Source organism: Hippoglossus stenolepis, chromosome 1, assembly GCF_022539355.2.
Source record: "Hippoglossus stenolepis isolate QCI-W04-F060 chromosome 1, HSTE1.2, whole genome shotgun sequence".
Lineage (NCBI taxonomy): Eukaryota > Metazoa > Chordata > Actinopteri > Pleuronectiformes > Pleuronectidae > Hippoglossus > Hippoglossus stenolepis.
The window spans coordinates 16739869-16765727 of NC_061483.1; the positions used below are offsets into that span (position 1 = coordinate 16739869).

The 25859-nt window shown below is 43.6% G+C and overlaps 1 protein-coding gene across 3 annotated transcripts in view; it reads right to left on the minus strand.

The window, feature by feature from the left end:
• Window positions 1-25859, minus strand: part of mafa (v-maf avian musculoaponeurotic fibrosarcoma oncogene homolog a (paralog a)) — a 78462-nt gene that overhangs the window by 23878 nt on the left and 28725 nt on the right. The window contains exons 3-4 of one of the 3 annotated variants that reach the window (XR_004695044.2): window positions 19853-25249; window positions 19674-19723 (exon numbers count right to left, since the gene is read on the minus strand). The exons of 1 other annotated variant lie outside the window; for it this stretch is intronic. The gene's annotated coding sequence lies outside the window, so the exon portion shown is untranslated. The remainder of the gene's footprint in view (window positions 1-19673; window positions 19724-19852; window positions 25250-25859) is intronic. One more of the 3 variants, XR_004695043.2, reaches the window with a different exon arrangement.

Sequence of the window (25859 nt, forward strand, 5' to 3'; positions counted from 1 at the left end):
AAACCACACACTACTAGAACCATATTATATTTAATTTATCTATCATTTTTGTATATTGTGTATTTATTAAAATGCCTTTTAACAATTGGCAGCTAAGAATGCAGGTTGTTTAAAATGCCGTTTGGTATAGTGGTATAAATGCTGCTCTCTTTTAGTGCGACTGGGAATGGGATCATATTTGCAAGGGAAATTCTTTGCATATAGAATTTATCCCACAACATGAAGACATATTCTCTGTCTGTTTTCTGTGGCCTGGCCTGTTCTGCTATCCTTGTGTAAAGGTGAAGTTTCCTCACAAGAGCTGACAAGTGTGAAATTACGATAGGAAGTGCTTCATACCCTGCCATTTACCTTCATTCATTACCAAGCTGGGGAGACACACACACACACACACACACACACACACACACACACACACACACACACACACACACACACACACACACCTACAGTCCACGGCTGACTGGCTGATATGGCAGTCATTTCTTTAACCAGGAGTGGAGGAAAATACCAGACGCTCTATGCAGACAGTTTCTCTCAAACTTTCTCAAAGGCATCACCTTGCCTTTGGAGTGGTATTGAATGTAGGGCTATAAAGATACAAAGGTATTGGAAAGGAGTTTGGAAGTAGAGATAGACCTACATGGATTATAGCTCATCTATACATCTATACCACAAGTCTCCAGCCCGGGAACGAGATCCATATGATGTTCAAAGGAGCGCTGCCCCACAGAGGTTTCTTACCCAGAGGTGAGGCGGGCCACAGGGCATGACATTGTCCTCAGAGGAAACTCGGTCTCGCTCTCTGTCTTTCATTTCAATTGAAATTCAAATTACTTAATTGGAAAAGCTTCAAAAGTGGATCCACAAAGAGACTTAATGCGATGTATAATAAAATTGTTTGCAGCGAAATTGAAAAATAAGTCCCACATTGTAAGAGTGTTTGTTAGTGTGAATCAAATGTCATAAATCATACGATGTTTACATTTTGTATTTACAGGCTAAAATCATGACATCATTTTCCTTTCCAAGTAGTAAATGCGAGAATCAGAGAATAAGGAAAAATATTCCACGCTGTGTCTTACTCCTCCCTAGTTAGTGTGTGTTGTCTGAAGGTTACACCCAGCTGACTCTGTGGCCAGAGGAGCTGAGGAGACGCTGGGCGGTCATAAGTCTTTGTCTTTGAAGACCGCACGCTGTGTCCATATCGCTGTTGCAGCGTAATTGATACAGGCTCACGCTGTTGAGCTTAACGGAGCCCCATCGTGGCCTTACACTCAGATCTCTCACAGCTGTAGGGCTCAGACTACTGAGCTCTCACAAAATCACACAAGCGTGTGCGGGCACACACACACACATAACACCCAGCTGGCTGCTGGCGAGATCACAGCTAAAGAGATCCAGAGCGGAGCTGGTTACACTAACACTAATGGAGATGAGCTGCCTGGTTAGCTCAATGGAAAATTGAGCAGAGTTGATGCTTATTTCATCACAGCAGTAGTCTGTTCCCCAGGGAATACACAGTCGACTTACACTGACTTTAAATCTATCTGAAATAAAGAAAAAAAAATGTTGTAGTGTTTGCGAGGGAACTGGTTGGCCCACTACAGAGAACGCTTTATGATCTGAAGTGTTATATATTGTATGGAAATGAATGTGATGGATGATTTTCTTCTAAGAGTTATGCACAAAGGATACATTTGTAAAGGCTTGCTGTGCTCAATCAGGGTTCTTCCACTGACAAGGAGCTCTTCTCACTTGGCTCTTTAGTAGGGAGTGCATTAAATCATGTCACCGTCCGGTGAAATCTGGGCCACACCTGAGTGCATATGTCCTGCCCGGCAGCGCAGTAGCATGGTAAAAACTATTGAGGATCACTGGCAAGCTGGAGGAGGTCCTCTGCTTTTATCCCTCCGCCTGACATTCTGTGACATTTAAGAAGTCGTTAAAGGTATGAGCATGTGGAGTGGGAGAGCGAAGCTCCTCAGGCAGAGAAAGACCCTCAGCGCTGTCACCAAATAAAACCTCATTGGATGAAATGATTATGGCGTCAGAAAAATCACAGCTTTACATTACACTCTCCTGGTATAAAGATGCATTTACCGTGTTGACAAATCATTTACAGTGGCGAGAGCCATAAAGACAGCTAGACGCCGTTACCCATGTAGATGCACTGCAATTATCAGATTGTGTGGAGTCTGCCTGGACTGGTCTGGTCTGGTTGTGTTTCATTTGGGTCAGTGTTGGCTGTGACACAAACACACAGGGTCCGCAGAAGATAAGAGTCTCCTTTTTTATGAGCCTCTTCCTCTCCACCAACAAACAGCTATTAAAGTGCAGCCAGATCTGGCTTGTGCTAGTGCTGCTGACAGCTAATGTCCTGCTATTTGTCCATCTCTGGCATCTGTCTCCATAAAGGCCTTGCTGTAAAAAGCCGAGCTGACCCACATCGTTAGGGGCCGACCCTGTCTTTACAGCAGTAAATGTTTGTTTAGGGGCAGTCCCCTGTTCTGAAGTAGCGATTAGCCTCTGGTAGCGAGAGAAGCCCTCAGGTTCAAAGCCCTTCCTCCACTGAGAGGCTGTCAGCTCCAATTCAAACAGAAAACACAGACAGAGAAATGCAGAGGCAGAGACAGGACAGTGATTACAAAGCCCCAGCCCTCTGCTCTGGGCCCTGCACTGCTTCTCTGGAGGAAATAAAAGACACTATCCTGCTCAACCCGATGAACTGACGACTGCATGAGTGCAGGCACTGAGGAAGTGTAAAGGTTATCTCAACCAGAAAAGGTAGGTTTACATCGTTTACTCAGGCAGTTCATCAAAACACACAAACGCTTAAACACTCATGCACATGTGATTGTGCTGTTGAACATCTGTTATAATCTCTACAAAGAATCTAAATCTATCTGGATCCAACACAAAGTCATAAATGAACAACACAATTAAATGCAGCACAAGTATGATAAACCACAATGATAAATTATGCTATGTTTGATTGTCTTTTCTGGATGTTGTCATTATGTGTAATCTGATATCACTTAAGCCCCGTTTCTACCACAGGAACTTTCCCCTGTAATTACATGGACACTTGCAGGAACTCCTTCCACCGTGTCGGGAACAGGGTTTTAAGTGCTGGGGAAATGTTTTTACCCCCTTTAACCCTTGCTTTTGGGGGGGGTACATTATATAAGTACTAGATATTTTTGGGTGGGGCTTGCAGTGATATACATGCCTGATTGGTTGAGTACTCCATCATTGTATTTACCAATCTTTAAAAACCTGTTGATGTGTGAACAGTTTTGTTTCTATTGTTCTTAAGACTGATGGACCTGTAAGATGGACTCGATTCATCGCTGGGTCAGCGGTCAATCCTCTCCGGCAGTAGGTTGTTCTTATGTTAGTGAGTTAATTTGCCTAATCTCCCCTGGTCTTGACCGCAGTGGTAATGCAGGAACCTTTTAGTTGTTTGAAAAAACTTCCTGGGACTAAATGTTTGGTCGAAACAAGGCTTTATTGAACCCACCTCAAAGTGATCTTCACTACTATTTTTCTGACCAGTCATGGTTTCGTGGAATAATGCTGTTCTGACAGTAAAGATTGAGGTTGATTCATGTTGAACCATGTGTACCACACACATCAGACTCCACAGTTTAGAGTCTCGTCTCCTTCAGATTATCTCTCCCTCGCTTTTGAAACACATTTTAAGACAAGGTTCCACTTTAAAGAAATTTCAGGAACGTTGCGCTCATAAATCGGTTTTCTCACCCTTCCCCCTTTTACAACTTGTATCCAGGGGCTTCACACTCCTCTCCCATAACGCACAGAGCTCCTGCGCCTGTTCCGTGTAAATCTGTCGATGTGGTGAGAGTGACAGTCAGCCAGGTCACGGTTACACCTCTGCTCATCAATCTTAGACACATGCTCTCCACATGGGGAGGTCCTGACATTCTCACAACACACACAGGAGTAATGGAGTCCCAAAGATGCCGGAGGGGACATAAGTCACAGAGAAAAGAGACATTGACAGAGTGACAAAAACTCGCCGCAGTCGGATGCCTCCAGCCTCAGGTTCAGGCCCAGTGCAGTAGCTCTAGTCCCAATTCCTTTGTGGCACGTGGGCTCACATTTGTCTTGAGTCTCCTCCCTCATCACAGAGGAGGAGAGGACAGGAGTGCTTTATGATAGATGTTAAAGACGCGACGGCTGGAGGTTCAGGGGTTTAAATGGGGAGCACATCTGTAAAATCCTGTGTGGCCTCCCAACTTCCACCGTTTCCATGTAAAATGTCTCTGCCACAGGCCTACATGCTGCTGTGTGAGCAGGCGCAGATCAATCTTGCTCTTCCCCAGAAGCCCGAGGAGGCTGCATCTGCACAGAGGAATCCTCCACTGCCTACGACTGAACAAGTTCAAATCTAAGACCGTCTCTGTGCAGCATGAGCAGCTCCACACTGCTGCCACAGCATGCAGACATAGTGGCAGCACCAATGAGCCCTTATCTGCCTGCAGAAGTCTGTACACATTCACATTATGCATTTAGCCCGGCATCAACAAACCAATGCAGCGATGTCTTTTACAATAAACACATTTAGTCACTACAGTAAAGAACATTAAAACATGGAATACGGCCATAGTGAGAGCTGCCTTGGCTTTATGGCCACTCTTGATGAATAATTCACGTAGCATTTTAAATTATTTACATAAAAGTTATGGTGTAATGTTGTGCCACAAAAGGAAAAAAAACGATCTTGCTAGTTCGTGTGCCACTGTCTTGAAATTATGGGGTGATTTTCCTAACCCTTCATGATAACATATACTGTACTACATGCTCTTACTGTTGTTATGATATGGTTTTCATTACTGTAACTATCAGCGACTGGGAGCACCATGGCTTCTCACAGAACGAGTGAGAGAGGGAGAGACGCAGTTTTCAGGGACATAAATTCTGTCTTTTCTTGGAACTTGCCAACTCAGTCTGACCTGAACCTGTCTGGGCCAAAGCCAAAACTAAACACACAGACATCTGCTCTTTGTAATCCTCTTACAACTGCTCCCCCCCCATACACATACAGTGGTCCTCGACGGCAAGTCTGTGGTGTCTGTGACATTGTGACATGGCAATTAACTTTAACTTATGTCCATTGATTATCCAAAAGCAGCTTATCCTAGCAAGGGTCAAGGAATAGACTTGAGACATGAGAAGACAGGTCAAGGGGCAGTCACACACATCTGACCGTAAGTGTATGTAAATTGCATACACACACAAATGTGTTTGTTTGGTTTACATTCAAATATTTGTAAATATTCCAATGACTATCCAAAACGCACATATATATGTATATTTAAATTGTAGTCATGATGATTAGACATTATTTGAATAATAATAATTGTATTAAACAATTGTTTATTTGAACCATTTTACTTTTTAAATGGACTGATATTCATAAATGCATATATACAAATATGTTCATATAATCTATATAATTTGTGGTAATTGCTGTTTATCCAAGAGATTGACACGTGTTACTCTTTTTCACTTCTTTCCTTCTTTCTTTTTATCAAATACAACATTTAAATTACATGTTTACTTGTGTAGTGGTCAGTAAACCCCACATTTTCATAAAAGTTGCTCACAAAACACAATAACTAAAAACCTTTTCCTACACTGATTAGTGGCTGACATTAAAATTACATGTTGTCACCACTGTTGGTAGCTTTTACATGACTCAAATTTATAGAACCTGTTTTTAATGCTCAACACATTTTCTCAGAACACTAAGTAAAAGGTTTGCACAGCCCAGCATTGTTTCTGAGTTTTTGACAAATGTATATTAATCACTATGTCAAGACTTTTCTTGATGTTTTTCTTCAGAGATTGTGTTACCTATAAAAACACCCCAATAAAGCATCTATATGCCCCCAGTATCTGTAAAACAAAGGCACAGTTCTTTCCAGGGAAGAGAAGAAGTTTGAGAGCAACAGGAAAGCCCGAGTGAGAGCTGTGAGATAGCAAAGAGGAAACTGCAGTGTCCCTGCCACGGTGTATGACCCTGCTGTCATCACTCACAGGAAGATCCACCGTCATCCAAGTTTGCATCTCGTCGCTGTTAATTTATTTCATGTTCCACATGTTAAATGTGCAAACCTCCAGGGTGCAATTTTAGCAGCGGCAAACTATCTTTGTTTCTCCCCTGGCAGAGCGCTTAGGAGCGATAAAAGCTTTTGGAGAGAAACAGACTGGAACAATGGCGGGGACTACACTCTAAACGGCTTCCTGTTGCGCTGCAGCGCAAGATTGAGCTCTGCTTCAGAAGAGCTGAGAGAGAGAGAGAGAGAGAGAGAGAGAGGCGTTTCATATCATGGGCACAGAGAGCAAAGCAAGGGGTACACAGAGTGAATGAAAGTGAGAGAGACACTTAAAACAAACAGTTTATTGACTGTGCCGGGGAGAGCTTGTATGTGAAGTGAGAGCAGTGCAAAGAGGCAGGTTGTCTACAGAAGCATAGTCTTCTACACGAGCCCCCCTGTCCTCTCAGCCACTTAGCACCCTGCCCGAGGGACCTGCAGTGGCTGTTGTTGCAATGTCTCAGGGGTAAAAATACTGAGCCAGACACCTTTGAGGGCGAGAACAGACCTCTGCTTTAGATGTAATTGTTTTCTTCAATCATAAAGGACAATACTTGAAAGAAGTAATCAGTGCAGATTAATTTCACATGTTCATTGAGGTCAAACTTGACAAGCGACGCTACAGCCTTGTGTCCCACACAAACTCTCAAGACGTGTCTCCCCCCAAATATGAGTCATGCATGAAAATAAACTAAATAAAATATAGAAATGTTGCTAAAGTAACATTACAAATGTTTTTGAATAACTTAACTTTGCCTTTAAAAAAAATGGCAAAAAGAAAGTGTAGTATAGTGTGTGCACTCTCCCCAGAAATTTTCAGAAACAATTTCATGTAGGAGTGCACCAAGTTCTGTTCAGAAAATGAAATGCTCAAATACTTTCAGTGATAACCTCCAGCACTTCCCTTACAATATCTAACCCTAACACTAATGTACACAATTTCAGGCAAGCATAATAATGTGTCAACAACACTTAAATAACCTCAGAGACCTGATAGATGGAAATACTAACCGGCCTCTTTCAGAATAAAAGTCTGTGCTTTAAGCCATTCACGAAATGTACAAACTCCTCTTGTTAATACAGCATTGCACTGCGTCGTCATGGACGGCTCCAGTTGCAACTCCACTGTTACTCAGATGATGTCAGGGAATAGAGGGCATTAAACTGCAAGTGACCCGCAGGTACAATTCTTTTTTTTACCTGCAGCAAACTTCAGTGGATTCAGCTGCTTGTCCTGTTTGTTGACATCATCACAGAAAAGAGTGAAGATTTTGTCGCATGCTGTGGATATCACACTTGTTAAATAATAGACAAATAGTTTTAAATGCCAGTGAACTATATCCAAGCAGACCTTATGTTTCAGCTTTAACCTGTATGGTATGAAGATGCAGAAAGCTATGACTGATTTAGCAGTGTAGACTCATGCCCTTCCTAATTATAGATGGCAACAGTTAATGATTGAAGGAGTGATATATTCTAGCCCCCATCTCTCATCTCAAACAGACAGCGTGTCCCCATGTGGGCTCCCATTGCCTCGAACCAGAATCCATGACTGGGCCTCACCCAGCTTAAATACAGGGTGTTCGTTATTAGCACAGAGCCCAAGATAGGACCGGTGGAGGCTGGATAGGTGACAACCCCCTCAGGGGAAACAGGACGGATGGATGACACTTTGGCTTTGACATAGACCTATTTGGATTTAGCCGCACTTTGTCACTGTCTGGACTCTGTGACATAAAAATGGAGCTGCCGTGAATATTCTGCACCACACATCCGGTTGAGGAGAAAAGAGCATGCATATACACCGACTCCAAAAGACGAAAAGAAAATATCAATGTAACTTTAATCAGATCCAGGCCTATAAATCTAACTCTGAGCTGTGGTAATGGTAATCAGAAACAGAGCGATCCCGTCAGGAGCCAATCCGCTCTCTGTTTTTCATTAAAATGCTGGCCACTACTTCTCACATCTCTGTGTGCATTTAAATAGTTAATGGACTGCCCATCCGCTCGGCTACTGTAAGTTGTGGGGGCCGGAGGAGGCGGGCTGGGACTCTTCAAAAGTTTCTCTTCCAGATCAGAAAGAGTGACTTTACAATCTTGCAATATTCATGATGTATTTAGGAACTCTATACCCTCTCCTGGCTTTGATGTTAAAGCGATACCAGATTCCATCCATTTCTCAACAACCCTCAAAGTCCTCTGACCGATCCGTGATTGGGCACCAACATAAATACACATTCACGTTTCTTAAAAAAAAAAATATGAATCCTTTTTTTTTTTTTATTCATCATGCATGCAGAGAGAGGGTGGACGTTCCCGTGCAAACACCACTTTTCTTTGCTAAATCTGCGAGAACACAAACTGAGAATTCTGCTAGTCGCTGCTCTCGATGCCAATTTGGCTGGAGTTTTTTTATGTGCTGAGCGAGCCCTCGCCTCTTATTTCTCCTCATCTAACCCAGTGAAATATACGCCTGGTCACTCTTCCACTGACCGTGATTTTGCTCATGGCTTCTGGAGGGATACGATAAAGTGTGTGATGAAGGTGATCAGTAAAGGAGAGGGAGGTAACTCTATACAAGTTCAGGATACCAGGTAGGAAGTCTGAATTCTTGCACTGAACCCACACAGAGACTTTAGCACAGATGGCAGGGCCTCTTTGAAGGAAACCATGAAATATTAAGGGGAAGTGGATACCTCACTTGACTTAATGCGGACATGAGTCAGACCGCACACAGGCTCATAAGATAAATCCTCTTTTTCTCTCTTTATCTCACTTTTGCTTATTCCCTCCTTTATACTCACTCTCTCTCTCTGTGGGTCTCTCGCTTAATCAAGGAGGTAAAAAAAGCATCATGGAGCTTTGAGCTTCACAGACTTCAAGCGTGTCGGTGTGCTGTTGGGAGTCATCCCACAGTTAGGGGGTCAAGTTCCTCACAAACATCAGCTCCACCCCTCGTCATCTCTCTTACTCTTCATTTTAGAGTAATTAAAATAATATTTGAGCTATTTTTTTAATTTATTTATTTAAGTACAATGATAGAATGAATTGGCATTAAGGTCACCATTCATTTAAATCGTATTTGTAAAAGATTTTCAACCTTTTCTTCCCCGAACCTCAATAAATGCCAGGAAAACTGTAAATTTGTTCAAAGTTTTTGCTAATACAACACAGTTAAATTAGTATAGTTAACAGTCAGGCAATATAAAATGAATGGGTAACATTCTGGACAATCAATTTATTGTTCATCTAATTTTGTATTTAAATGCTTTCAGCCTCTGAAAATGTCAATATTTGCCTCCGTCTTCAGTGATAAAAGTGATATTTTTTCAGGTTTTAGAGTTGGTCAGACAAGAGAAACTATCTGAAGCCACATCAGGGATTCATCAATAAAATAATTGAATGATTATTACAAAGATTACTTAATTATCCACTATTCACCGTCCTAACACTGAATACACCACCCACACAGTTTAAATCGGTAGTGAAAAATAAGGAAACAACTGTGCAGGTATGTGTGTCAGTTTCAAATTAGACCAGTTTACTTCCTCAGCAGAGCAACCGACACAGATGGAATGAGAGAGAAAGACAGAGAGACAGACACAGAGAGTCAGACTGAGGGAGAGCACTATACAGAATACTGTACATCCATCAAATCGGTGCCACTGAGCTCTGGCTGCTTTTAACCCTACAGCAATCTCCCCCCTCTGTCTCCATCCATCCATCTCCCCTCCTCTCTGTTGCAGGACTGCTCAAAGTTACCGATACACAGTATGCCAAGCCAGATGGTCAGCCGCACGGTCGAAGCATGTACCACTTGGTTTCAACACCCCTCTAACAAATCCTCCTCCCAACTCCAGATGGCATGCCATGCCTGGTTCTAGTGCCACAGGGGGACCGCGGCGGTATCAGTGTGACTCAAGTCCCTTGGGTTATGTGTGCACGTGTGTGCGCGCACACGCTTGTGTCGGTATTCGCTGCGTGCTTATCCCTTAAGTGTTCTTGTTTGGTTGTGTGTTTTAGAGTCCCGACAATCAGATGCCTGCATCTCGTGGGCTGCTGATTTCTCCCCTTTGGCCAAATTTGGCTGCTGTTGTTCAATATGGAGTTCCCTCACTAATAATCCCCCCCGCGGTACCCTCACTGTTCAAGTAAGTGATTTCAAAGGGGAATAAGGGGCCTGTGAAAACGCCACAACTAGAAGTGCTACTATTGGATACTAAATATAAAGAACATTTCCCTTTTCTGTAATTTCTTTTACTGACTCTTTTTGCAAAAGGCATTAATGACCTAAAAGATTTATTTCAATTGTTGTTGCTGTTTGTGGCTTTAAACCAGAAATGATCCATTTCTGTCAGCAAAGATACAGGAAACTCTGCAGCTCAAATTTATTATCACCCCAAATCACAACATTATCCTTTAAACAACAATGGCTTTGTTAGATTTATGCTGCACAAGCACAGACAGATACGGTGGAATTATTAAAAACTCCCCCTGGACCTGAGACCTGCTGAGGCCCCAAAGTCCCCGGGCTCATGGTGCCTCAGCAGAGAATTGTGTTCATTCAGGCAGAACAACGCAGGCGTGTTTCAGTCGTCTGTTTATGCTTTACCTTCAGCAGCTTATTGGTACACATGGGTTGACGAGTTACATCCAGTAATAAATTAAAGCTATACGGTGCCTTACAAGGCTTCAAGTATTTGAAGCACTAATTTGTAACGTTTGTGTAGTTCAGCGGAGGCTAGTGCTTGAATCCAGGCCCCTTGATAGAATAAAATATGACTTTTGTCTCTCTGTGTGCAGCTCACATACAGAAAAACATGATCTGTAGCATTACGTAGAAGATTTCGTGTTTATTCTTTAAAATAACAGCGACTGCTCTCTTCTTCTCTCCCTGCTTCACCCTAAATGTCGAGGGGCTTTGAAAAATCGTGAAGGGGGAAACCAGAGGAGGGACTTTGCGTCTGATCTGGGGAATATTTCTGCTGATCACCATTCTAAATTAAAAAGCAGTTATGAATAATCCTCGCTGGAGACTCTACTTAAATTAATGCCTCAATTAGATTGGGAACATTAAAGGTAGTAATGATTCCACTCCTCTGTATTGTAATTTAAGGCCTGCTTGCTCTTCCTTGGGAAAGCAGCTCTATGCAGTGAATGTATTAGAGTAGATTAATGAGGGAGGATATGGGGGTGGCTAGCAGCGAGAGCCAGGCCACTCTGCATCCACTCTTCTCGCACACCGTTAATGGCGTGAAAGGAGCAGGTTTATCAATCATGCAGTCGGTGTCAATAAGAGATTGCGGGATATTTCTGACAAAGGTTTTCTTCTCGACTCTTAAATTAAACTTCACATAAACTGCCCCAAATGCAATTCAAGACAAAGAAGTGTGCATACAAAAAAAAAAACAGTTTAAGCTGCCGATTGGTAAAGACATGATTCAGTCAGGATCATCACCTCTTTTGTGCAGCCGTGAGTCACTCCATGGCTCCACCTGAGCATCGGGGTGGGGTTGTAACGATCGCTGCATGTAAGTGATCCATCCCTAATTGATCCAGACTGTCAGCATAGACTAGACATTCACCTCTGCCTGTTATCTCTATCTGTAAGGAAGCCTGCGTCCGTCACGGCAGCGACCACAGCCTAACCTAGCTGGTCAGCTCCAGTCACAACCCGCTGCCATGGAGATGAGTCACCTGTGACTCCCCAGCCGGCTTCCTGTGGGTTCGGGTCTGGGTGTAAAGACGGATTCAACTTTAGAGAAATGAACAGCGGAGGGATGTTGGCTGGCTTATATTGCATTAATAGGTTAAATCTATGGTGACCTTATTTTTGGTGAAGGAGCGTGATAATTGGAAGTCCTGCACAACATTGGGGATTACCATGTTTATCCTCCTATAATCCCCATAAACATTAAGACACAACGAGCTACATGCTGATTAGCTTCAGGCAGGAGCAATCAATCAGTGAGAGATAAATAGCCCCCTGACTTTCTATGCACATGAAAGAAGGGTAAAGTAAACAGCTAATACCTTGCTGCTCAGGACTTTCTGTGGTTCTACCGTCTCCACAGGCGCCATGGGAACTGAATGAATAGCCCCTTAATGTCTAGAACGGAGCCAAATCACACTTACAACAATAAATCTTCATAACACTGCATTTTTTCAGTAATATTTGGGCTGAAGTTTGTAACTTTAAATTAAAGTGGATTTTTGTGTGCTAGTAATTCAAATAAATAGTCAATTCTTTCCATAACTCTGAGTTGACAATCAAAAGTGTAAACATTTATCACTTGCCCCAGGCCTGTAGGTCGGATGGCTCCTTTGGCAGACAGGGGGCCATTTTGCCATGCTGCACATTTGCCTATTCAGACGGGGAATGGGCAGAACCCCTCAAGCAGAACATATTCAGGAGGTGCGTTTTGAGGACTTCATGTTTGCAAATGACTTGCAGGTACACACATAAAACCCCTACCTGCTCTCGATAAAGAGACTTGTTGAAACCCAGACAAGCGCGGCTGCACAGCCACTAACCAGATGCAGGGTGGAGGAGACGGGTTGTGTGGTGAGATGGAGGGGGGAGGGAAGCGGAGAAGGGGAGGGGGGGTCATACGCGCTTTCCTTGTCCGTGTGACGCCATGATAAGGAGACACTAGAGCTTGTTTACATGCGGCAATGGGAAAACAAATTGAAAATTCCTGCCGGGACGCAGATGCATATCAAAACAGGATTATTTTAGAAATAATCGCCCATGCCACAAACTGTCACCAGCTAATCTCCACTTTGTTAGAATTCAAATTACTTTCCCATGTTTACATTGCCATTACTGCAAGGGCAGGGACCAGGGACTCTATGGGGGGCTATTTACGCACGAGTAGCAATAAAAAAAAAAAAACCTGCAGATAAAATAAACTTTCCATAAATATTCCAGACCAGAGAGAATGCTTAGGTCCTGTCGGTGCAATAGGAATGTTGAATAGGAGAATCTCTTGGAATAATGGATACTGAAAGGCCCGGCGTTAAAGCAGAGGCAGACAGACAGATTGAAATTATGATGGTCTGTCTATGTTTGTGGCGAAGAGCAGAACCAATCATGAGTGGTCAAAAAGAAAAAAACTGCTTGAATTGCCTCCACTGACCTCCACCTGGCCAGACCACGCCAAGCTCCGCAGGGTTGAGCTAAGCAAATCTGGACTTGGCGAAGAAGAATAGAAGTGCATTAAGTTTGAACTCTGTCAGAGGCAGAGGCGTCTCTTGTCTCTGGATCATGTTGCCGGTGTTTATCACTTCTAGCTGTGCTGGCACTGAGGGCAGACACACTATCCCTTATCCAGGGCTGTCAGTCAGCCGGGCCTGATGTGTCCACACATCACAGGGCGGAACATCAGCCTGCTTCAGCACTGGAGGGAGCCATGGAAAAACACACGAGGCTTATTGCCCCATATCAAACCAATCAATGGGGCTTGTCCTTAAGTGAGAACGGAAGTGCAAACCTGTGCGAAACAGTTCTCATGTATCTGGAGCCTTGCAGAGTCATTATGATGTTACTTCTGCAGGTTATTTGTTTCTATGCAGGTATTACAATTAGAATTTATACCTTTAAAATGAAATAAAGCAGGCTTAGAATCAAACCGCCACTGTAGTGCTTCCTTTAGGAGCATTAGACGTACAATCAGTAGACATGTTCTCCTAAAACTCCTTCCTCGCGGTCACAGTCTGTGCACTAGTCTATTTGCTGCTTTGCCGTGCTGTCATAGAGGTTGGCCTTATGGTTCCCAGAAGGATAGGGGATGTGTCTTGTGGTGAAAACCACACTATGTGACAGACACAGAGGAGACATGAGGAAGGCGGTTCTCATCCATGTTTGCTGCAGCAGTGGTCACATCAAAGACAATTAACTATTTTTTTGTTCTCTAAAAGCTCCGACATTCACATTGTAAAATTTTCTACCAATCGAATTTGGAAACAAATTCATTTTCAAATCATGCATTCACAGCGTACTTGGAAAATAAAAACATTGTGATTTTTTTAGGCCTAAAAATATTGATCCAAACACACATTGATAAAGTTCAGTTCACAATTGAACTGAGAATTCACGAGAATCAAAGCTCACAGTCTGAGAGGAGACGCTGTGGTGGTGACTCGAGTCTACGGCTTTGCTGTGACTTTGCTCTTATGTTCCCAGCCCTTGCCTGAGGCGGCAAATGGCTTTGCTCACATAGGGAGGGAGGAGAGGAGTGGTGGAGGGGGTGGGAGAGGAGAGGGGGCAGACAGAGGTAGGTTAGATTAGGTTTGACAGGGTAATGCTTTGAAAGGGGGCCCGTTAGATGATTTATTCTCAAACACCTCTCCATAATGGGCTGCTGCGTGTTTCTATTAGACGGTGCAATGCTCACTTTCCTAGACACACAGTGGTCCTCCGTGCCGTCTGTCCCTCCTTCATGTCTCCAGCCTCTTCATCTTTTCATCTCTCAACTTCTCTCCCTCATGCACTCCCACAGAGATGCACACACACAAGTTATCGCCACTCCTTCGCCTCCGCTGCCTTTCTTTTGCCAACATTGTTCATTTACTCATCAAACATTCCCAACACACATTTTGTCAGTGAGTTCGACTTTGGATCTGTAACAGCAGAACGGACAGGCAGCGTCATAACTCAGGAGACGGAGCTTTGCCGGAGCTCACGTCTGCTGTCCTCGCACTCAGTGTGAGACTTAGCGCCTACTAGCTGTGTGTGACTGCTCTTGTAACTAAGCCAAAGGGAGGCTGTCTTTTTAAATTTTGTACTTGTCATCTCACCCTTCAGCTGCTGGGCTGCAGCGCTCGGTGTGGGAGTGTAGTGGTTTAGAGTACACCACCAGAAACAGAGCAGCATGGAGGAGACTGTCAAACAGAAAACGTCTCTGAAAGCGTGAATGAAAGATGATGGCTGTACCGCAGATAGACTCCAGCAGCAATCGAAACCTTGAGATGTTTGTTTAATCTAAATGGAAGGAGAGCTACAGTGTAATACATACAAACCAATGCAGTGCAACATAAATTATACATAGCCTCGGGAAACAACCGTCAATTTGTCTTCTTATATCACTTCTCTTTATTTATCTGTTTGTTTTAACTTCATAATCATCTTTGATTTTTTTTCTCTCTCTCCAGCTATGAGCACTTCTCCCTTACGACAATCGCCCTCTCACTATTACACACGTGTTACTTTCAGGCCTCCTCCACCTAAACTATCTTACATGTTCCTTCTCAGTGTGTTTTCACTTCTCGCTCTTTTTTTAAATTTTTTTTACCTGTTTTTCGTAATCATCTCTGAGGCCACGAGTTCAGAGCACGACTTCCTGTGACTGGGGCAAACAGGCTGATAGCAGCGGTTTCAGTTAAGTCGGGTTAAACATGAGAGCAGCGAGCAGTAAGGGAGAGAGAGAGAGAGAGAGAGCTGGTACTGGTCGGACAAAACCAAACAGGAAGAAGCGTTTGACTTCTGTGAGGCTGACAGAGATACGGGTCTAGAGAGAGAGAGAGAGAAGTGCGATGGGGTTATGGTGAGATATGGATGCCTGCTCTAGGCCATGGCAGGAAGGATCAGAAATAGATACCATTCTTTCCGCAGTGCTGGGAAGGTGCATCTCATATCGGACAATCGCATTACAGAGCAAAACAAACACAACTGTAAGACAAGAAATTAGACAGTCCAGGGGACGTTCTAGACTCGCAGTAAGCGAGATAGTCCTTTAAATAAAAACTGGATAGAAATACATGTGATGGAGGTGATCACAGATTCCCTTTTCTCTGCACCTGACAGATCCAGCTGCATCAGACTGTATTGACCATATGCTGTAATCTGAGAGTTGAAGAAACAGTAAAACAAATCCTGTAGACACACGCTATTTTGGTGATACATTTTTTTCAGAGTGAGTTTAATTTGCAGCCGCTTGGCCACAGCCTTCACTTTTGCTTTCTTCTCACTTCCACTTTTATTTACACACAATGTGCGTCCCCTAATCTCACACACACCTGTACACGTATTCCTACAAACGCTGACTTATAGCTGCACTCGCTGCTTGGATGAATTAAATGTTTTATTTTCATTTGTGCACATAGGCGGGGGGGAATGGTTCTCTTATGAGCGTCATGGTGCCAAAACCGCCTGCGATGTTCAGCCCACAAATACTACACTCCATCCCAATTCTCATGTATCAACATTTGTTTATGGGCCTGAACACAGCACCTCCGGGGCAATTCAATACACCCGTTTCACAAATAATACATTTTTAGAAATGTCAAACAATATAACCGTGAATAAAACTGCTTCCCACAACACACAAAAGCACAGGACTACAAAGGCAGCACACCTACATAGCTGGATGCATTAGTGTTTTGTCTCTAACAGCCGAAAGCCTGGGTCACGATGTAGCATCGCAATAAATCCAGTTAATTCATTGTCAAGACAGTTTGCTGAAAACCAACATTCATTATGTAAGCTCGCTCAGCGGAACATGTCAGCGGGCATTTTAGATGTTTGGAGTTTGTTAGTGTTTTTGTTTGCACAGCAGCAGTGGCTGCAGTTTCCCATTTTTGGTGACTTTTGAGGTGCAGAGATATGATGCATTATCTGTGGCAGCAGAGACTTCATTACCTTCATCTCTCTCTCTCTTTTCTTGGCCCCCCACGGATGTAGGTTTGCGCCTGCAGGTGCGCATGAGTGCACAGGCACAAACACACATGCACATTTGTGAACCTCATTGTGACCACCTTTACCACAGATTCTCCCTGGAACCCCCACTCCCCTTCCCCTGGCCTGGGGGGGGGCCTAGGGGTCTGTGTGTATGTGTGTTTGTTTGCATGCGCGCATGTCTTTCTATAGTTATGAGGGCCGCTGTTGGTTCAATACGATCATTGTGAGGACATTTTGGCTGGTCCTCACAAGTTCAAAGGCTTGTCTGAGGGTTAAGACTTGGTTTTATGGTTAGGGTTAGAATTAAGTTTAAGTTAGGGTTAGGCATTTAGTTGTGATGGTAAGGGGCTAGGGAAGGCATTATGCCAATGAGTATCCTCAAAACTACAGAGAGAAAAGTGTGTTCGTGCATGTGTGTGAATGTGTGTGTTGTGTGTGAGGGGTCTGTGGTTAAGTGTAACTTAAGCTGCTTTCAGACATGCACTAAACTCTGAATGCAAAAGTGATAGCCTGCTGAGTGTCTGCGGACTTTCTCTGTCTGGCCCCCTAGTATAAAGTCCGCAAAACGTCCGGAGGAGCCCACGTGAGAACACAGCAGGAGATCCTCCACAAGATTCACAGCGAGCGAGTGGGGGGATTGATACACGCGACAGACGCAAAATAATACAAAATAAAACAAATATCTAACAAGCAGAGTCATAAACATAGAAGACAGAGACGAATATGTCAAGAGAGTTTGTGATGACAGTAGCGGACGACAGTGTTGATGTGATGTAAATAAAACCACTGCCTCTGCCTCTGCCTGCTGCACCAGCCCCCATCTGAACAATCCGGAGGATTTGTTGCTGTTGTGTATGCGGCTGAGCGGAGAGTAAAAGGAAACCCCTGGAGTTCCTCTGGAGGTCATGTCTGAAAACGGCTATAGAGATTTAAATATGTATGTATGCTGTTTTGATGTAACACTTCTGACCTGACCTTCATCTGTATAAGTAAACGGGAAGAAGGGAGGATAAAGTGCGTCTGTGCTGGCTCACACGTTACTAGAAACCAAGACTGGAGTGGTCACAACCCCCATACTGTGTTCCTGAGGGAGGCCGAGTGTGATGATGGTGAAACAACGGATGATTCACATTTTACTGTCAGAGGTTGTAAAGGGAACGCTTGCTCACATGCCTAGAACAGCGGTGTGCGATTGCACCATCGCGGCTAGCACTGAATCACCGTGTTGCATTTAGTCACGACAACAGAGTTTCAAGCTTTGCTTTTTTGACAAACTTTGCTGCACGATTGCATTTGTGTCAACAGATTTAACCTGCATATAAACTGTGTGTAGATGCGTGCATCTAAGTCAGTCGTTCTGTGAAAATGTATAGTTTCAATGAAAATAAAAATGTTCAAATGAAAATAAACAAGAATTTACTGATGCAAGTTTGGTGACCTATATTTTTTGCAAATATTCAACCTATTTATTATTTTTCCCCCTATCATTATTATTGAATAATACAAAAAATGATGTATGGGCGGGGGATGTTTTAGCTTCTGAAGGGGGGCATTCTAAAAAAAAGTTTGGGAACCAACAGTGTAAATGCTACTGTGAGTGTCTGCGAATGTGCATCTCGGTGCCTTGGAGCTCCAGATGGTGAAGTCTCTACTCTCCATCAGTGGGATCTCAGTGGAAGCAGATGCCCATGCAGGCCTGTGTGTGTTCCCATTGTGTCTAAACCTGTCTGTGCCTCTCGCCGTGTCGCTGTCTCCCTCTCAACCTGGTCACAGTTACTCCCCACCGTGAGGAGGTCGGGACGGGGAGGAATACTCTACTCTATAAAACACTGTTAAACTTCCTGCCAAGTGGGCCACCTCCAATCACGATGAAAGCTCGGCAAACAAGGGCAAATACACACAGTAAAAAAAGTCTGTGTTAAAATAGTCCTCTGCCTGATGGTGTTTGTTAGCAACAAAATGTGCAGGGTTTACTACATGACCATAGACAGAGTCTAAATAAGATGTACAAATTACAGACTAATGTAAAAAATGTGTTAATAACATAAGTCAAACAGTCCTGGCACCGTAAAACTACCCATCTGGTTCATCAAGTCGTTTTTTTATTTTTTTATTTCTCCATTTCTTTGGGCTATTTAAGCACAGCTTTGGATGTATGGTTAGAAAGCATGTCAGGGTGTTTTATTTATTTATTTTCTTGACCTTGCCTCACCCTATGAGCCGGCCTGTGGACAGTGTGTGTCTTTCAGACCCAGTAGTATCTGTCCAAACACTGATACAGCTCTCCCACAGCTTCCTCCTGTCAGCCAAATACATGGCTGCTAAAACAAACACTGACCCATCCATCTGTGAGTGACATGTCACAGGTATGAGAAAAAGCAGGAAATAATCTCTTCCAGCGTTTACCACCAGTTGTGTGTATTAAAAGTACTTGTATGTGCCGGTAAATAGTTTTTTTTATCGTTTATATTTTTCTGTGTATGGCTGCTAGGTCATGCACACAGCAGTCACGGCATTTATATACAGTATGCAACCCGCTTCCACTCGTTCTGCTGTGAATGGGAAGACCCTGCTCAGATAAGAATGAACTCTGACCGAACAGGCATCCTGCCCCTGTCCCCCCTCATGCTTTTTTAACCCTAACCCTGGGAGCAGCTGACGGCCTGGAAGCCTGCGTCTTTATGACCCCCGTGGGCTCATAAAGCTGCCAGGCCCAGGATGCAGCACTCTCACTCCACCGACCATGTCACTCCCAGCTCCCTCCACATCAATTGAGTCTGCTTATGTCAAGTGTGGAGTGTGGATGTTTGATGGTTGTCACTGGCATGCCGCTGGGTGTTAAGATAACAAAAGCAGGTTGTTTCTCACCCCCTCACTCTGCAGCAGCCCTCTAGGAAGCCATTTACTATCCGTCATTTCTGCGACAGAGAGATAGGTAGGAGTGGAAAGGATGAGAAGGCAGAGTAAACAGGATCATAAAAAAAGTTTTAAAAGCAGGCAGACAACAAAAGGGTAATGTCTTTCTCAAATGTCTCTCCGTTTCTTACATGTAACTCTCTCCACTGCACGTCCTCTACTCGCAATGAGGCCCATTTCCTTTAAACCTTTAAAATGTCTCTGTGACCTGAAGCTTTGCGATTTAACTCCCTCAAGGGGGAAACTGGAGAACTGTTGGTCTTCTTCAGGAACTACCTCAGTCAGACAGGAGTGTGTTGGCCTCGCAAAGCAGAAATCCTCCTCAGAATGAAGTGCTGCATGCTTGAAGGCCACAAGAGTAGAGTCAAGAGTCCAGAACAGACTCTCGTGGACCAGTTTAAGTTACAGCAACTGGGGACAGAGCTATACGCTTTCATCAAACACACACACACACACACACAAGCAGTGAGGAATCGCTTGAAGGCTTCATGACCGCAAACCAAATACTTGGGTTTAGTTTTAATGAGTGTACCAGGTTCAAGCTTAAGCTGGAATGCTGTTGACTGACCAGCTGAGCAGAGGACACTGTTGATAGAGACCTGGGTTGGGTTGCTCTCTAATTAGTAATCATTTGAAAAAGATCTCACACAGGTAATGTGTGTGTGTCCTGACTCCCGCCAGGTTATTAAATGGATAATATGCCATCGACATTAGGTGTCAGATGAGCTTGTAGAAAATGTACTTAGTTTCATTAATTCATGTACAGTTAATCAAGAAAAATGACCAGAGAGTGCTGTGCTTGCGTCTGAGGTTAGATGGTTATGTGAGTTTTTTTTACATGATATCAATTGTAAGAATCATTTGTATTTTTATTTGTGCACTAAAAACACAATATAGGAAACTGGATGAGACAAACTGCAGAAAGAGAAGAAGATGAAAAGTGAAAGAAAGACAAAATAAAAGATCTGAAGGCCCAGAAAGAGTACACTTCAGGTAAAGTCTGTTTATGAGCCTGAACGTGGCACCCGCTGAGATCAATATGAATACCACCGAACAGGCTGTTATAAAATGATTGAGTTGTAAATGATCCCCAAAAACAGAACTGAAACGTTAAAAGGGCACAAACTGTCATGCACAAGCTCAGGCATTAAGCCAAACAAATATTTCCAGTATATACCTCCTCTCACCCCCACCACCGCTTCCACAATGAAACTCCCACATTCAGCTGATTTCTGATTGGCTGAGCAATCAAAAATACTATTACTCCTGCATGGGGGCGAAAAACCGAGAAAGTGAACTCAACAAAATCTGCTTTTCTTAAGCAAATTACTTTTTTTTTTCGCGCAAAAACTACTTGGCAAAGCACACACCCAGGTGAACATGTATTTTTAAGAGAGCATGCACACACGGCTGCTTAAAGCTGACCTCAGGCAATACTTTTCCTTCAATAATGCAAACAAACATCTTTATTGCTTTGTTTGGTGGATGGCATGATTTATGAGAGAAACTTCCAATCAGCAGTATTTCAGTTGCCGTTATACCGGGGGACAGTGAAAGGGGCTGACAGTGGTGGGAGAGGAGAAGGAGACGCCGCAGCCTGGTACCTGAGACAGACAGCCCTGTGCACGCTGTCCCTTGTGGTCAGAAGTGGAATATTCACTTGGAAAAAAATCATTAAACCATATTTTACTTTTTCTGTCGTTCTTTTTATAATGATTAATATAAGTTTGCATCATTTTGTTTTTCCCCTTTTTCCCCACCTCTCTGTTTAAACGTATCCATTTATCCCAGGTAAGTCGAGAGAAGGAGATCCAATGATTATAGGACTTATTGTATTATAACTCAGCCTAAGATTAAAGGGAGAACTGGAGTGGAAGGATGAGGGGAGGCTAAAGTGCTGAGCCGGCATTTTATACTCACAAAGACTTTTTAATGCATATGCATCCCCCAATTCTTCTTCACAAATGGGTGCACCTTGAGCGAATATATTCCAAGATATCTTTTCAACTAACTTTTGAGGTAAAACAAGAAAGGAGGAGGAAAAAGGAAAAAGAAAAAAAGGCTGGCGTTGGATTCCGGCTGACAACAGAGCAGCGCGTGTGTAACCACTGGATGCACTCGCTTCACCACAGTGCTCCCGGTGACGGTCGCTAACAGTAGCCGTGAACCGGCGGATATCACACAGACTGGCTAATGAGCATTAGCATTATAGCTAAGAGACGCACAGGTAAAAACACAGTGAAAGGAACCTCCTGAGGATATGTCTAACTTCTTAAATCCCCCCTTTTTCCTCTCTCCTTTATTTTCCCCCTACGGACCATTAGCCGGTAGATCCCTCCCACCTTCCCACTTCTCCCCCCCCACACTTTTTTCTTTCTTTCAGCGTGGTGCAATTAGCGCTCTCATTGAATATTGAAGGTATGAAGAAGAATGGGGCTTTTTAGCTGTTTCTCTTCCGCTAAGACCATAGCTCCACTGAGGGATGGCTGAAGGCTTCGACTAAATCAGGATGCTGAGCTACGGCAACAGCACTTAGAGCCAAACAATCACTGATCATTTATTTAGTCAGCCTTATTTATTCATCCCCGTTTGCTGTTGCTCAGAGCTGTGATTATTTTACTCAGGATTATTCTCATGTGATTCTCTCTTCTTGAAAGCAGACAACTGGTCTGAGCGCCTCAAATTAATGAGTATCTTTAAAGCGTAGTTTTGCCAGTTCAGATGATTTTATCATATCGGATTGTTCTTGGTGGAAAAATAATAAATGTAGTTCATCAACTGAGGGAAACAATGTAATGCAATTATAACCTTTTCATCTCCTTTGTGTTTGCAGCACATCATTATATCATTTTCTAAAGAGTGCTGCTCTTGTGTTGCACGGTGCTTGCAGGATGTATCACATCTCTACTTTGTGTAGTTCAGAACAGGGAGTATGCTTACTCTAAGTTTGCCTGAGGGCTGTGTGGTGGGTTAATGGCAGAGGGGCTGAAGCCATATACTTTCTCAGGACCCAACACATGAGTCTGCCACATTGTCTAGAGCCATCATGCCTTGTGGCCACTCAATCAGACGTTTCTGATGAACACAATCCTGCTTCAGCCATGTTTAAACACACAAACACACACAAGATGTGCTTTCCCAAAGAACTTGTTCATTCTCACTAACAAATACCAGACATCGATTCTCACACATGCTAGATTACAACGTCTCATTCTCTCACATTCTAATACCCGTAACCTGCTCACATTGCACTCTATAAATACATGTTACAGTCCTAACCGGACTCAGTATCAGGTCTGGTATGCTGCTGAACTCCACCACTTGTTGGTTGTGGGGCAGATCTGTTGGGGGGGCGGTAGGGGGCTCCGCGGGGTAAGGATGAGGTGGGGTCGAGGCAACTGAATCCCTCTTGGATCTGTGAGTGTTTGGCTCGTCACTGCTGGCTCTGGGGATTTTTCTAGCATCCACTGAACAAATCCAATTTATAATTATTAATACTTAGAATTGTGTGTACACTTGTTTAGAATCTATTTTATAATAAGTATTATATTAATATATTGTTGTGTAATGATTAGGCACACATCTATGTTTTGGGAGAATAAAGTCGCAGTAAATTGTTGATATAATGTTCAGCAGTACTGGAACACACACTCACACACTCACACACACACACACAGAGAGAGAGATAAAGGAAGGAAAGTATTGCCGTCTTGTGTCTCCTACCACTTCCTTTCATATAGCTGTGCTTGTGGTAAAACGCATAATGCACAACATAAATGCACCACACAGTGATGCAAATACAGGAATCAAATAGACACTCACACAGCCATTTCTAGGAAGTCGTGTCTCACTGCTCTGCAACTGGCCACAGGCACAAACAGACACTTATCACTCTCATTTCTTGAGATCTGATGTGTCTCCTTGCACCGAACAGCGCTGGCTGCAGACACCGTCGTTAGACCACATTCAAACAACTACAGCAACAGCAAAGATATAAATCGCAGAAAATAGGAGGGAGAGAGAATTGAAAGGAGACAGGTTACAGCCAGAGACGAGACGGGCTATAGGCAAGGGCCAGACCACAGTAGGAGACAGGCTCCAGCCTTCTCTTACAGCTCCATCAATGTTTAATGCAGTGGGGCAGAGGAGAGGCCAAGCCTGGGCTGGCCACCCTCAGAGAGGAGGTCAGCGCTGGAGTCGACAGGCTGGAGGAAGAACTTAAAGGGGAGTGATGGGAGACAGGGGTCTGACACACAAGGCGTCTGGTTGACACTTCATGTGAGAGGACACAGTCGATTGTAAACTTTTGTCGAAGCTGAGCGGTTAGACAAGTTTCCTAATTTCCCAATGTTTCATTTAACAGATTTTCAAATGTCTTATACAAGAAAACATGAATTCATGTTAAAGCAACAAAATGCATTTGGCTAAGGTTAACCTGTACATCTTGGATAATGAATATTTATTGCTGACCTGAAGTTTTCACACTTGGATTTAATGAACACCACACAACAACTTGTTAAGGGGAGAGGTTCTGCGAGGCTGATATTGTTACCTTCAGCCAATAGCTGTTTCCGATCTTTAAGTAAAGCTAAACTACGTTATATTTAGCAGAGAGATATGAGAGCAGAATAGAACTTCTCATTTTACTCTTGGCAACACAGTGAATAAGTGTATTTCCCCAAAAACAAATGCCTGAAGCAAAACAACCTCCTTTTCCTGAACTTCATCAAATACTTTAGTTGCCTAAACTTAACAACACGCTTGACAGGATGCCTACTACAATCTCAAATGCCTGTGCTTTTGAATTGTCCCCCTCGATCTTCGTGGGTCAAAAATAAACTCTTCAAATGCCATTCATACATATTTACCAATCAAATCAGTTGTATATATATTGTATTTTTTATAGGAAATAATGTTAAGTATAGGTACAGTAATGGCTGACAACTGATGCAAACTCATATGTGATTACGTGTACAGTTAAACAGTAGTTATCTGCTGGCGTGAGCAGGAGAATGTAGAGGATAATAGGCTACTTGATGTGAGTGTGAGTTAGCGAGAGGCTAACAAAGTTTGAGCCTGTTTGTGAGAGGACATCCTGTGATGATAAACACATGGCAACCGCCTGTAGCCAGCGACACACCTACTCTGTGATCAGAGCAGGAAAAAGGGCCCAGCTTTTTTTTCAGGTTCACTCCAACTCAGTGGGATACACTTCAGTCATCTCCTCTCACAGTGTGTAAGGAGACACACACACACACACACACACACACACACACACACACACACACACACTCAAGGAGAAGCAACGATTCCGAGCACAGACACCTACAAGCTGTGATTACCTGGGCTGGAGTCTACCTTCTCTGTCATTGGGGCCGTCAGCCGAGGGAGGGGCGGTTTGTTTTTTGGGGGGAGGGGCAACGTAACCACAGCTACATAGTGACCTTGATCTGCTGTGCCCACTGTGAAGTCTGCTGCTGTGGGTTGAGACAGACGCAAAGGACAGAAGGGGACTACGACGGGCCAGACTGTAGGTAGAGATAAGAGTAAGGAATAGACAGTGAAATGCACTGGTAAGGGGCAGATTTCACAGGCTGAGAAATAAGCTTAATTTTAAAAACATGATTTTAGATTTTTACTACATATATATAATCATTTATTTGTCAAACTGGCAGCGGCAGCAAGTCGCCCGAGTTCTCTGTCAACACACAAACATCCAGCAATGTACATATTAGCTCAGGCATGTGTCCTGAAGGGATGTCAAACCTGCGGCGTCTGTGGTTGGCAGGGAGGGAGGGAGGGAGGGAGGGATGGAGAAAGGGAAAAAGGAGAGGGAACGAGGGAAGAGGGAGAGAAAGTGCTGACTCTGACACTGTCTCTGTGTGCCGTTAACACAGGAACCAATTAGCTGGGAGCCAGCTTCCGTTGCCTGCACTGTTATAGGACGTCCTCTCTGAGTCCCCAGGGCTGACTGCAGCTTCAGGGCTATGGTGACACATATACTGTATACTGTAGACAAGCTATAGGAGAAACACAGATACTCGGCAGACACGCTTCGGACAGGGATGTGGCCTTCCAGACGTAAAAGGGACGGACAGGAGAGCAGACGGGTGCAGCAGGTCAAAGAGGTAAACGACT